The following is a 13435-nucleotide window of genomic DNA, read 5'->3' as shown; positions in this document are numbered from 1 at the left end:
TTTAGAAATAATGAAACAATAATTTTTTTTTATCTTTAAGGTGAGCAATAAATAAAATACTTAAATTTCCACTTTAAGTTTACATCAAGTTATATACAGAGACATGTCATTCATTTTTCGTTTAGTTGACATATGTTATTTAAAACAATTATATTAATAAGAAAATAATATTTTAATGACAACCATAATTTTTATTTATTTATTTATTAGTATTATTATTTTATGACTTGGTATGAAAGCACGAGAGCTCTGGACTAGTTCCCAACGGGTGTCACCCTAAGGGAATGAACCCTATGATCAACATCAACTAGCAATAATATTAAAGAACTTCACTCACATGTGGCTCTAGATAGCCACACCCCTTCATTATGAGATCTTGCCCCAAGGGAATCGAAGAGAGTCAAACTTGTGATCAACAACAACTAGAAACAATATCAAAGAACTTCATGTTTGGCTCTAGACCTCTTGATCTAATCCTTGGGGCTAATAATTGGAATGAAAATTTTTGGAGAGTTGGTAACTTAACTCGTGAGCTAACCCTTAGGGCTAATACATGGAATGAGAAATTTTGGAGAGTTGGTAACTTCAATTAGATCTGCTAAAAATTTTGGGCATTTGGTACCACTTGAGGAATAAAGCCAGAGTAGGTGACTTCAATTAAATTTTCTAAAATTTTTGGAAATTAGGTACCACCTGAGGAAGAAAGTCAACCTCCCTATAAGCTTGAAAGAGAGAGGTTATTGGTACTAGGAAAATATTCAATATCAACCAACTTAAGAGAAAATTAAATTACTCTATTCTAGAGGGTAAACATGTCAACATGCGAGAATTAAACTTGGGTAGGGAGGATAACAAATATACCACACAACCACCTAGGATTACCTCAATTTATATTAGTAATAAATAACTATTTAAGCGTCCATATTGATGATGATGATGATGATGATGATGATGGTTAACGTCTGATGAGACCAAACATTGGTCTATCGGAGCTAAAGAAACAGATTATTTATTTTGATTTAAGATTTTATTCCTATGCTCAAAAAGCGTGGAGAGAAGCCTCCCGAGCTCACTATAATTTTGACATTGTAAAAGGCTAGGAAGGTCAGTATTGTAACAAAGATTGTGAAACTCAGATCTAATGTGGTTGTATGTGGGGCACTCTAAGAGGAAGTGGTTTTCATCCTCGATGTTCCTATTCTCACATATGGCAGATCCTTTCCATCCATGGTGTTTTAGGAACTGCCCAACAACCTGTTTCACTATGGAGCTCATGAGAATCCGTTCTAATCTTTGCTATATTAATTTTCTTCTTTGAGCTAGTTAAAATAAAGAGATACTTTTGATCTTCTAGGGTGGGGTTGATGACCTTCTTATAATAACTTAATTTTCTTTTAGCCGCTAAATCTTTCTCACACCACATTTTTTCTTTGAACTTAGAAGCAACAATATATTTAATGTTATTTATGTTTTTCAATGCATCATTCTTGTTGATCTCCCAATAGTTTAACCAGGCCCTTGTGTCTTTATGCCACCCCCGATTGAGCCTTAGGTGGTTTTGGCTGGAATTTAAAGCTAACTTAGGAAGTCTATGATCATCTATGTTATTAATTTTGTGCTTGTACAACAGAAACCTAATCATAGCTAGGCTCTCAATAGGGGAAAGACCCGCTTCTATAAGGAGAATAGGATAGGGTGTATTACTTTTAATTTTCAGGTTATAAGTTATAAAATGCTTCTGGATTTGCTCAATATTTCTCCATGATTCTTTGGAGATGCTGCAACCCCAAACCTCATAGCCATATAAGATAACAGGAGTGACTAAAGTTTCAAAGAGGAACTTATTTTTATCCCACATTACGAGGTTTATTGTTTTACAATTATTTTCAAGACCAAAATAAGCTTTCCACCCCCCATTAATCCTTTTCTCAATGCTATGGTTCCAGTTGAGCTTGTAATGAATATCAATTCCTAGGTACTTGTAAGAATACACTTCCTCCAAGTTATTATTGTCATACATAAAATTAGCGTAAGTGTCCTTCTTGGATTTGATAATCATAACTTTTGTTTTGTCAGTGTTAACAGTCATACCCATGGTAGAGCAGAAATCCTTAAGAAGCCCGAGTTGCTTATCAAGATCAAATGGGCACCTTGCCAAAAGAACAATATCATCAGCATAGAGAAGAAGGATGACGACTATACCAGCTACGATTGTGCCATCACATCCTGCTTCCTATAAATAGCCTTCAAGTTTATCGATGTAAATGCCAAATAGGGTAGGGGAGAGGGGGCAACCTTGTTTAACTCCGATGTTACACTTAATATCTCTCAACCACCCCTCATTGCTCTTTAGCTTGGCAATTACATTCTCGTATAACCTAATAGTGACAGCTCTCAAATCGAGAGGAACCTTTAGCTCTTCTAATATATTCCAATGGTTGTATCTAGGAACCGTATCGAAAGCCTTTCTAAAGTCCACAAAGAAACAAAATAAATTGGATTTATCATTACGACATTCCTCCGCAATGATCCTAAGCGTAACGAGGTGGTCTGTTGTTAAGTGATGCCTTTTGAAACCTGCTTGGCCTTTAGCTCGCTTACCTTCACTTTCAAGCCATATGCTTAACTTCTTTTCCAAAATACTACCATATAACTTGGCTAAGAGAGGGCTGATCATAATTGTCTGATAATTAGAGGGGTTATTTGTATCCCCACTTTTAAAAATAGGGATAATGAGGCTCTCAGTCCAAGGTTTAGGGAATCCTTGCTTGACATAAATTTTATGCCGTAAGGCATTCCTCTAGGAAGAACCCCCCTCCCATGCCACTAGTGCCTTCGCGTGCCCTTGATTTGCATGTTAGATGATAGAAATAGTTTGGGCCATGTGATTGATTCGACCGATATTTATTCAAAAAACTACATTCACTATGAGATATTGGAAAAATCCACCAAAGAGAAGACTTGTGACACAACACTGGAGCCTCTCAAGAGATGAATCAAAGCACAACGACATGTTTCAGATCTTGACTTCAAGAATATCTAGAAGGGTCTCTTTCACTACGTTTGGCACGTCGAAAAACATCAAGTGGCCCAACTCATCGACAAGCTCGCTTCGAACCCTTGATCTTGCCCTCGCTCGGTGCTACTTCCAGGTGTTTCTCTTAACCATGGTACATGAATGGAGTGGAATTGATCATATGTACCTAGAAAAATTCTATCTCACGCTCAACCGATTTGTTCATCGTGTCTTTTTGCTTTTAAATGATAATGGGTGGCACTATGAGTTGATAAAAGGGTTCATAGAAGATTTGAGGGATGGAACCCTTTTGGCTGAAGATAAGTACCCTGTAAAGAGGGTTAATCTTCTCTTTGTGGATGTTTATCTCAATGAGATTTCTTATTTTATCCCGCTCGGGATAAAAAAAAATTTGGTATGATATTTGAGCCCCTTTATTCTATTTTGGCCAAGTCTTTCGGAGCTTCGTAAAAGGAAATATTATTTTAAAGAGAAAAAGAGAGCAAAGGGTGAAGAAATGATTGATCATCTAGAGTTAAAGTATGATTAGAAAGACAGAGTGTCCCAATTTCATGTCAATGGATTGGATTCAACAAATTGTTACCCTGTTAAGGTGCCTGCACAGGGAAATCATCCAACTAGTGTAAAAAATACAGCTTCTAGTTGGGGATAGATGGCTTGATGATTACATGGATCAGAGATCAAATCTCTGGGATGTGTGTCATGCACTAAATGTGGGATTACAGGCATGAAGCAATACTAGTATGTTGTAGAGAACCTTTCCATGACATTGAATGCCAATAACATCCCAACAAGTCAACAATGCAAGCAGGTGATGAGGAGCATATCAGGGTGCTGGAGACCATATGGGGTGAGATGATGTGGATCTCTCAGGATGAAAATAGTAACATGTGCCCCTAAGAGTCATTCTTTTGTGAGTGGGTCAACTAAAACTCTATCTTATCCAGATGGCCCAATAAACCAGTAGCAAGACAACATGAAAATAGATGTAGTCTTCCTCTAGAGCTGTTGCAAAACCAGTGGATTAGTTTCTGATCTAATTCTCATTGGGTCCTTTAATAGTGAATGAAGTAATATTTGAAAGGAATGGGAATTCTATGCAATTGATTCCTTTGGACTATCAGGTGGTATCATTAATAGTTAGAAGTCAATTATGGTCCTAACTAATTCATTTGTGATTCTTTCAGGGCTATGAATAATCTTCTTTAGAAAAAACATGGCACAACCAATTGCTATGTTTAATGTGTATGGCCCTTATGAGGATAAATAGGTCTTTTGGGATCAATTTTTTGCTTTACAGTTTTCATAACATCGATAAGATCTCTTCTCTAATTTGAACCCTTGACCTCGCCCTTGATCGAAACTACTTCTAGGTGTTTCTCTTAACCATGGTATGTGAATGGAGTGGAGTTGATCATCTGCGCATAGACAAATTCTATCTCATGCTCACGGGATTTATGCATCATGTTTTTCTTCTTTTAAATGACAATGGGTGGCACTGTGATTTGAAAAGAGGGTATACAGTGTATTTGAGGGACATAACCATTTTGGCCAAAGATAAGTACCCTACAAAGCGAGTTAATATTCACTTTGTGGATTTTTATCTCAATGAGCTTTCTTATTTTCTCCTGCTTGGGATATAAATTTTGGTCTGGTATTTGAGCCCCTTTATTCTATTTTGGCCAAGTCTTTTGGGGCTTTGTAAAAGGAAATCTTGTGTTAAAGAGAAAAAGAGCACAACGAGTGAAGCTATGATTGATTCTGTAGAGCTGAGGTATGATTGGTGGGGTGCTACAGACACCAACTTTGATGTTAAGTGATTGTAAATTATTTTGTTTGATTGATTGGGAAAAATTAGAGAATCCTAAGGCCTCATCAATGCTGTAAAGTTATATTTTGGTACCTTAGTGGGGAAACACATCCTCCATGAGATTTGAACATGAGTCTCCACAATGATACCCACAATCTGTACTAATGTTGGTGTTATTGTGTGTAGGAATTTTTAATTAGTTGGTCTCATGTGTGTAGGAATTTTTAATTAGTTTGGTTTGTAATTTTGATTGAGCTATTCAATCTATGTAGACAACTGCATGTGTTATAACTTGTATGATTCCATAGGATTCTAGGATTCTGATTTCGAGTAGAAGTTTAGAGTTCAAACATAACTACAAAATTTACTGATTATCACCTTGGCTATGAGGTCGACACAGGTCCTCCAATGATAGTGTATACACTAGACATATTCCTGTAAACAATGTTTTACTCATGAACTGACTCTAACATAAAGTGCATAAGAAATTTAAACTCCTCCCACCAAACTTTCTTAGTGGATCTGTAAGCCAAGTAGGTGATTTATCTTACAAAAGCATTGATGATATAATAATGGGACTTGTGTTGTAGACTTGACCTACTTCATGACAGTGAAAGACTATCAAGAGAGTTGGTAACAATATATATAAAAATAAATACAAGCTATGGTTATTGGGTCAAAGGTACCGCTAAAACTATTCACACCAACTCTGGGAATGATATGGAAATCATGTTCTCAAAATTTATAAACTGTAGGGTCTAGAGGGGCATGGTGCATGGGGTTGGAAACTTGGCACCTTAACCAACGTGCATAATTGTAATAAGAAAGAAAGCATCCCATTATCAACAACCCACTATGATTTGATTATGACCACCCTAAACTCTTCATGTATATATATGTGCATGTCCACATAATTATACTTCACCTAGGGCTTCTGAAAGTTAGGAAAAAGCTATACACTCTGCAACTGCTACCACAATTTCCTTTGTAGGTCAACTCTCTATTCTAATTCCATTTTATGTTTTTAATTTGTACTCTATAAGCCAAGGTTGAAAAAAAACTTCATTTGTTTTTTTGCACACAAGAAATCCACCTACACTCCATAGCACCTGTAACTGTGGGTGATCTCTATGTATGCACCAGAGTATGGAAAAATCAACGTGTTGACTCTAGATAATGAAATTGGGTATATTGAAGGTGAACATTGGTAAAGACCCATTTAAAGTGGGTCTGGAGTTACATAAATGAGCAATGTGTCAAATATTGAAACTTAGATATGCATATTTAGTTATGTTTGATATGTCTGTACTAGAGTTGATGTGTTTTTTTTGGTAACATGTAAACATTTTTGTTTAATTGGTGGGGATCTATTAACCCCAACTTTTATGTTAAGTGATTGTTAATTCTTTTGTTCGATTGATCAGAAAAAAGTAGGCCATGGCCTCATCAATGTTGCAAAGTTATATTTTGGTACCTTATAGGGGAAACATATCCTCCATGATATTTGAACATGAGTCTCCACAATGATGCCCACAATCTATAATAATGTTGGTGTTATTATGTGTAGGCATTTGTAATTAGTTTGGTCTCATATGTGTAAGAATTTTTAATTAGTTTGGTCTGTAATTTTGATTGAGATATTCGATTTATGTAGATAGTTGTCTGTGTCATAACTTATATGATTCCATAGGATTTTAGAATTTTGATTTCGAGCATAAGTTCAAAGTTCAAACATAACTATAAAATTTACAGATTATCACCTTGGCTGTGAGGTTGACATAGGCCCTCCGATGACAGTGTATACATTGGACATATTCCCGTAAACAATGTTTTACTTGTGAACTGATTCTAACATAAAGTGCATAAGAAATTCAACCTCCTCCCATCAAACTTTCTCAGTGGATCTATATGCCAAGTAGGTGAGCTATATTACAAAAAGGTTGATCATATAATCATTGGACAAAAAAAATTCCCTAAAATGACTCAAAGTTTTGATGCAAAAAGTCAGAATGACAACTGACTATATATATGTTTGGCCTCTTGATGTTCTGGAAGAAAAATATTGGTAGAAAAATATGTGTCAGTAGAAAAATATACCATTGAATTTTCCTATTTAGCCTTCCTATATCTATATTCATAAGTGTTAATAATAGGAATTGTGAAAACTTTTAAGGTCCCTGCATAGGGAAATCATCCAACTAGTGTAGAAAATGCAACTTCCATTTGGGGATAAATGGCTTGATGAATACATAGATGAGATCTCAAAGCTCTATGATGTGTGTCATGTACTGAAATGTGGGATTATAGACATTGAGCAATACTAGAATGTTGTAGAGAACGTTTCCATGACATTGAATGCCAATAACAACCCAATAAGTAAAAAATGAAGGAAGGTGATTAGGAGCATATCAGGGTGCTTGAGACCATATTGAGTGAGATTTGTTGATCTCTCAGGATAGAAATAGTAACATGTGCCCCTAAGAGTCATTCCTTTGTGAGTGGGTCAGCCAAAACTCAATTTGGTCCAGAAAACCCAATAAAATAGTGGCGAGACATCACGAAAAGAAAGACAATCTACCTCTAGAGCTGTTGCAAAACTAGTGGATCAATTTCTGATCTAATTCTCATGGGGTCCTTCAATAGTGAATGAAGTAAGATTTGAAAGGAATGGAAATTCTATGCAATTGATTCCTTTAGATATTCAGGTGGTATCATTATTGGTTGGAAGTCAAGTATGGTCCTAACTAATTCATTTGTTGTGATTTTAGGTCTATGGACGGTCTTCTTTAGCAAAAGCTCAGGACAACCAATTACTATGTTGAATGTGTATGGTCCCTATGAGGATAAATAGGTATTTTGGGATACATATTTCTCTTTGCAATTTTCACAAATGGAAATGTGATTTTAGGTGGAAATGAAAATTTCACACTTAGTAGAAGGGAGGTGTGGGGTTCTACAACTTGGTTGGATCGCCTAGTTGAGTCACAAACATGGAAGCTACAAGGATATATTACAAGATTGAATTGTGATATGAGGTTATGAGTTTTGATCTATGGACTTGGTTAATGGCCATGAGGCTCGATGAGGTTCGTCAAAACTAAAAATATTTTTAAGGTTCGCCAAAATTTGAATCTCAAGGTTGAAGTTAGACGAACGTTCTGACACAGTCTCCAAAATTCGTTAGCTGGACAAATGGAACTTGCTACACAACTTTATATAATCTTTTAAAATGACTAATGTGTGAGCATTGCACCTATAGCCAAACCAAAACTTTGTTTCTCTATCACTTTCACTTTTCCCCATAATAATTACTCAAACAAGGTAATCCCATGTGAAAACAACATTAAATAGTGGAAATGTGTATGAAAGTGGATACAAATCCATAAGGATAGCATTAATAAAAATATAAGATAAAGGAGATGATATCATAAAATTAATAAAAATATAATATAAACGAGGAGATACCTCTTCAACCACTTTTCTAGTGTAAATAGAGAATTCTTGCTGAATATATTTTTCTCTGCTACTGTTTCCTATCCTACCTCGTTATGGTGTTTCCTTTGTAACATATGGTGCAATTGCTAGTATATTGCCCACCCAAAAGTTCAATTGGGGATCACCTTGTTATGAAGTATTATGTAAACTATGAGATTAACCATTCAAATCCTCCATTGGTTAAGTGAACAAAAATAAATCATAATTCTCTATCAACTTTATATAAAGAGAAATAAAAGGATTGAAATTAAAAATAAATAAATAAATTATATTTTCACTTTCCACTCTCAAGAAACAAAAATATTTTCATTATGTATTACTAATGAAATATTTCAATATGCATTTTAATTGAAATATCTCAATATCAATTATATATAAAAATAGAGAGACATTTTTAATTCCAATGATGTGATTTATTATTTATGGTATGGGAGAGATTTGTAATTCTTTCAATGCTTAATATAGAATTAACATCTAAATATATAAAAAATTCAATAAAAAAATTCAATATAAATATTTATCTATTTATTGATAGACAGACTATTTGTATACTATATAAAGTAAATGGTTAAAATAGGTTATTATCATGGGGGATTCACTGGGGAGTGATATCATACCATGTGGGTTCATATTGGGGGATATATCTTGAGGAAAAAATGACATAATATATTGGGGGATATATAGGGGTAAAGGGTTTTTATATTGGAAAATATAAAAAAAGGAGCTCAAGGTTAATGAAAAATTATAAATGGGTATAAAAAATGTTAATAAAAAAATGGATACCTACAATATCTAGTGAAAGTAGGGGTTTTTTAAATTGGAAAGGTGTATTGGGTTCATATTGGTAGAGGGTTAAATAATGTGAATTTTAGAGGGATTTTCCAATATGCAGTCAAATTAAGGGTATTGTTTAACATGTCACGAACAAGATATGTGATAGGTTCCTTGAGTGAAGCCACCGTGGTGTTTTCAAGATGAAATAGATGAGTTATTCATGGCACACATGCACACACACATATATATTTCATTATTAGCATTGAGCTCACACATGGTGCATAGAAATATACCAAGACAGATTCATGATAACCATGAACCTATGCCAATTAATATTGTACATTCTTAATATATTATATTTTTATTTTTAATATTATATATTATATCAACTCTAATATGATATATTATTTAAATATATTATTTGGAATTATTCTTGAATTTTATTATAAAGTAGGTTATATTTGCATTGAATTGTGTCGACATTGTCCATACTAGTATGGTAGAGATTTGTAATGTTTAACCTTTTGACTTTGTAAAAATAAGTTAAAAAAATACAATAACATTTATAATAATCAATAAAACATATTAGCTTGGTTAAATTACATAAAAAGTAAAATAAAATAGAACACGTAAAATTAATAATTATAATTATAATTGTCCCAACGGGCAGTTCATTTGGTGATCGAAGTAATGTGATTCCTGAGAAAATTGAGAGATCCAAGGTTCAAATCCCCTTGGTTGTGACCTAGTTTACAAAGAGGAAGACAAGTCGTAGAGCCCTAGAGGTTTACTAGTAATTACATGTCGGGCGATTGTTGTGTTCCTTCTGGATACAAAAAATAATAATAATAATAATTACAATTAATTACAATTCATAATTAAACCATCTTAGATCCATCTTAACTTCAGATCTACTAAGTGCTGAGAGGGATCAAATTTCTTGAGATGCAAACCTCTTTTAGAGTGTAAAAGATTTTATCCCTCTAGACCCTTGGTAGATATGGAATCAAGATAGATCTACGTTGCTAGAATTATTTGTTTTATGATATAACATCTGAACTAAAAGTAATATAGATATAGTTATAATATTACTTTAATACAATATACTTTGTTTTTTAATATTATATTTTTTATTGACTATTTTTTATATTTTTAAAGTTAATTGTATTTTATTTGAAAATTATATTACATCATTGACAACCATTTACAAAAAAATAATATTGATGTGATTAATCCAAAAGACATGCTTACTACATATATGAACCTTATTCTACCACATGGGAATTTTTTTTTTTGGCTGGTATATGATGGTACTAAGATTCTACATAAGGCTAAAAGTGACAACAGTACGTAAGAGATGTTATAACCAGAAATAAAAAATAAATAGCTAAAAGAAAACCAAAACAAATATCCATCTAACGAATCCAAATAAGTCACATGGATTAGGTATTTCTCGCTCATACCAAGAGGAACTAGAAGTTTGAACTCACATTGAATGCTTTTCTCCACATGAACTAATCAAGCTTCTAGCCTAGCCAGACATGCCTGAATTTTCTATTGGTTCTAGTAAATGTCATTCAAAAAATAAATGATATTATTTATGTCCTCATGTTTCTCCTTTAAAGCTATCTCCAAAAGAGTCTTTGGCTTCTAGTGGAGTGTAATAACATAAATGTATCAGTTTCTCCTTCAGCTGGTATGTCTAGGGTCAGGAATCCAACATGGCACCTAATCTAAGAGTTTTGAATCTAAATAGGCCTATATGTCTTGAGGAACATGTCTCTCTAGCCATTGAATATCCACCCGTGTACTAGGAGAGGTCACAGAATGGTATGAAGACATTTTCTCCTAAGCCTACATCTTAGCATGTGATTGTATTTTCTTTCCATGTCCCCAAGTCCCATGGCATCTGTGTAAACACTGATGTGACATACTGACCCCAACCAACAATAAGCCCCCCAATACCAAAAGTGAAAGTTCCTCTAAATCCATGAGCACCAGATAGTTAATATCCACTCCAAAGCAGACATATGAAATATATGGCTGGTGAGTTCTACTCCCCAAGCCCTTCCCCATACTAAATATACACCACCCCATGATCTAAAAAAATACTGGACTACAAATGTGTGAAGTGGGACATAAATGTTGTAGACTGAAATGAGTTCTTTCAGTAAGAATCTTTCTCTTGTAATATCCATGAAGAGGGACAAGAGTTGACCAACTCAAAAAACCAAAGTTGATTTCTTCATGACAGGGTTCCTCCAACCATCCAAAGAAGTCTCCTAATTACCAAGCATAGTCTTCCCTTGCCCCCAAAGAAACACAGAGTTAAAACCATTAAGAAGTGCGAATTTAGCATTCAATCTAACATACAAATTCCATTATATAAATTTTCAATTCGCCTCTTGTTTCCTTAGCTACCTACCAATGCATCGCCAAAAACCCAGATTCCAATGGGGGTATGGTAATCCCATACGTAGTCATGAGATTCTATTCTTAGATCACAAAATCCTGCCTCATGGTAATGCAACTGTATTTGAATAGTGCAGAATGTAGCAAGCCATAAAACCAAGTAAGTTGTCCATTTCATGCTTTTTGCATGGGGGGCTGAGCCATGCCACACCCCTCTTTAATGAACCTGAGTTTCAGTGGGGTGGAAGGTTCTCCACTAAATCACTTTTTCCATGTATGCCCTCACCCTCATAAGTGAGTCTCTTCCCTCATCCATAATGGTTTTCATCTACTCCATCCAGCTTAACGTATTAGCCATCGACCAAGTTGAGTGAAGGTTGAGATCTTCGTCTTGACTTCCTAGATTGGCTAGAAGGTTTACAAATTTATTAATTATTATTCATTTACGATAGGCGATAACATATTGGATAGATATAATCAACCTTTGGATGTGAAAGATGACATGTTCAAGCTATAAAATATTAACTAGTTTTGATGTAGGAGTGTGTTGATGGTGTTGGATACCACCAACATACATGGGATCTCCCTGATATAAGGTTCCACTTAGAGCTCAAGCCTTTTGGTGTAGGAGTCCCATCCAGAATATGGTTTGACGTTTACTTAAAGATATGCCTTGGCTTTAGCTATCAACATGAGAGAGAAGTGCATATGTGCTTTTGAATGAGCAAGCTCATATTCCTTGTGACTGTCCGATTGTAGATGTATCAAGGTTCTTTCACTGTGGAGGGGAAGTAATGTGAGTCTATAAGAGAGAAGTAATAATACTACCCTAATGGAGACACACACCGGAAGAGAAAGGCTCGTCTAACATCAAGTGAAATAGTTCACATAAATGCGACGATAGTTATAAATATTACAACACAATTCCAATAAGTTAAGCACCGAAGTCACCAAAATAGTTCAATTACTCCAGTACAGGTGAAAGAAAATATTAGCCATAAACATTCAAAGAATAATCCTAGAAAAATTTACAATCCATGTGTGAAATTGTGCTGGCCTGAAAAGGGTTCAAAATTAAGCAAAAATTCCAAGATACATAATTACAATGGAGACCACTAGCTCCAATAGTGGAGTGTTAGAGCCACTACTTGATCCCCAAAAGTACTAACTGTGTCTCTCTAATGCCTTCTGGGAGAAATCAAGGTTAAAATTCCTTTACATGAGAAATGAGGATCATTTTATAAGTTGAGGCATGACTTTTCACATCCCCATGACTCTTGACTTTCCAACTCCTAATGAACTTTGGTCTTCTACAACCGTTGGACTTCTAAATGACTTTTGGAATTGCATATGACTTTTGGTATTATGTCTTTTGAACTTCCATGAATCTTTTATCCATACATGACTCTTGGACTTCCACTTATTTTTCTTTATAATTATTACAAGATTACATCATAACTTCCACATCATCATGTGATGAAGAAGTGACATAACCATCGTTGGTGAATGGGACTAATAGTGACTAATGACATGGGATTTATTTAGTGGTGACATGGCTACCACTCTTCTCTTCATTCTTCATACAACTTATGATTATTGATGCCTTCACCTTCCAAAGGGTCTTTTATCTTGTTGTCTTTAGGGTGCTTCGATCCTAAGATTTCACTGTGTTCTTTGTTCTTTGATACTTCCATTGTTTGCATTCTTTGTCCGATCTTCCCCATGTGTGCTTTCCACGTTGGTCCTAGAACACCTATATCTGCAATCACTCATGACAAGCAACAATAAACATGAAAATATCGTAATGTAGCATGTTTTATGTAGATTTTTCTGTTCATTCCTTTTTAGTGCGCTTAGAAGGGACAAGGAGAGCTTCTGGGTGCATTGATGCACTTTGAAGGGATGAA

This window comes from Pinus tabuliformis, chromosome X (genome assembly GCF_031772625.1).
Source record: "Pinus tabuliformis cultivar Carrire ecotype Pingquan chromosome X, CPIR1, whole genome shotgun sequence".
NCBI lineage: Eukaryota > Viridiplantae > Streptophyta > Pinopsida > Pinales > Pinaceae > Pinus > Pinus tabuliformis.
The sequence above is the reverse complement of the archived record's forward strand: the minus strand, read 5'-3'. Positions refer to the sequence as shown.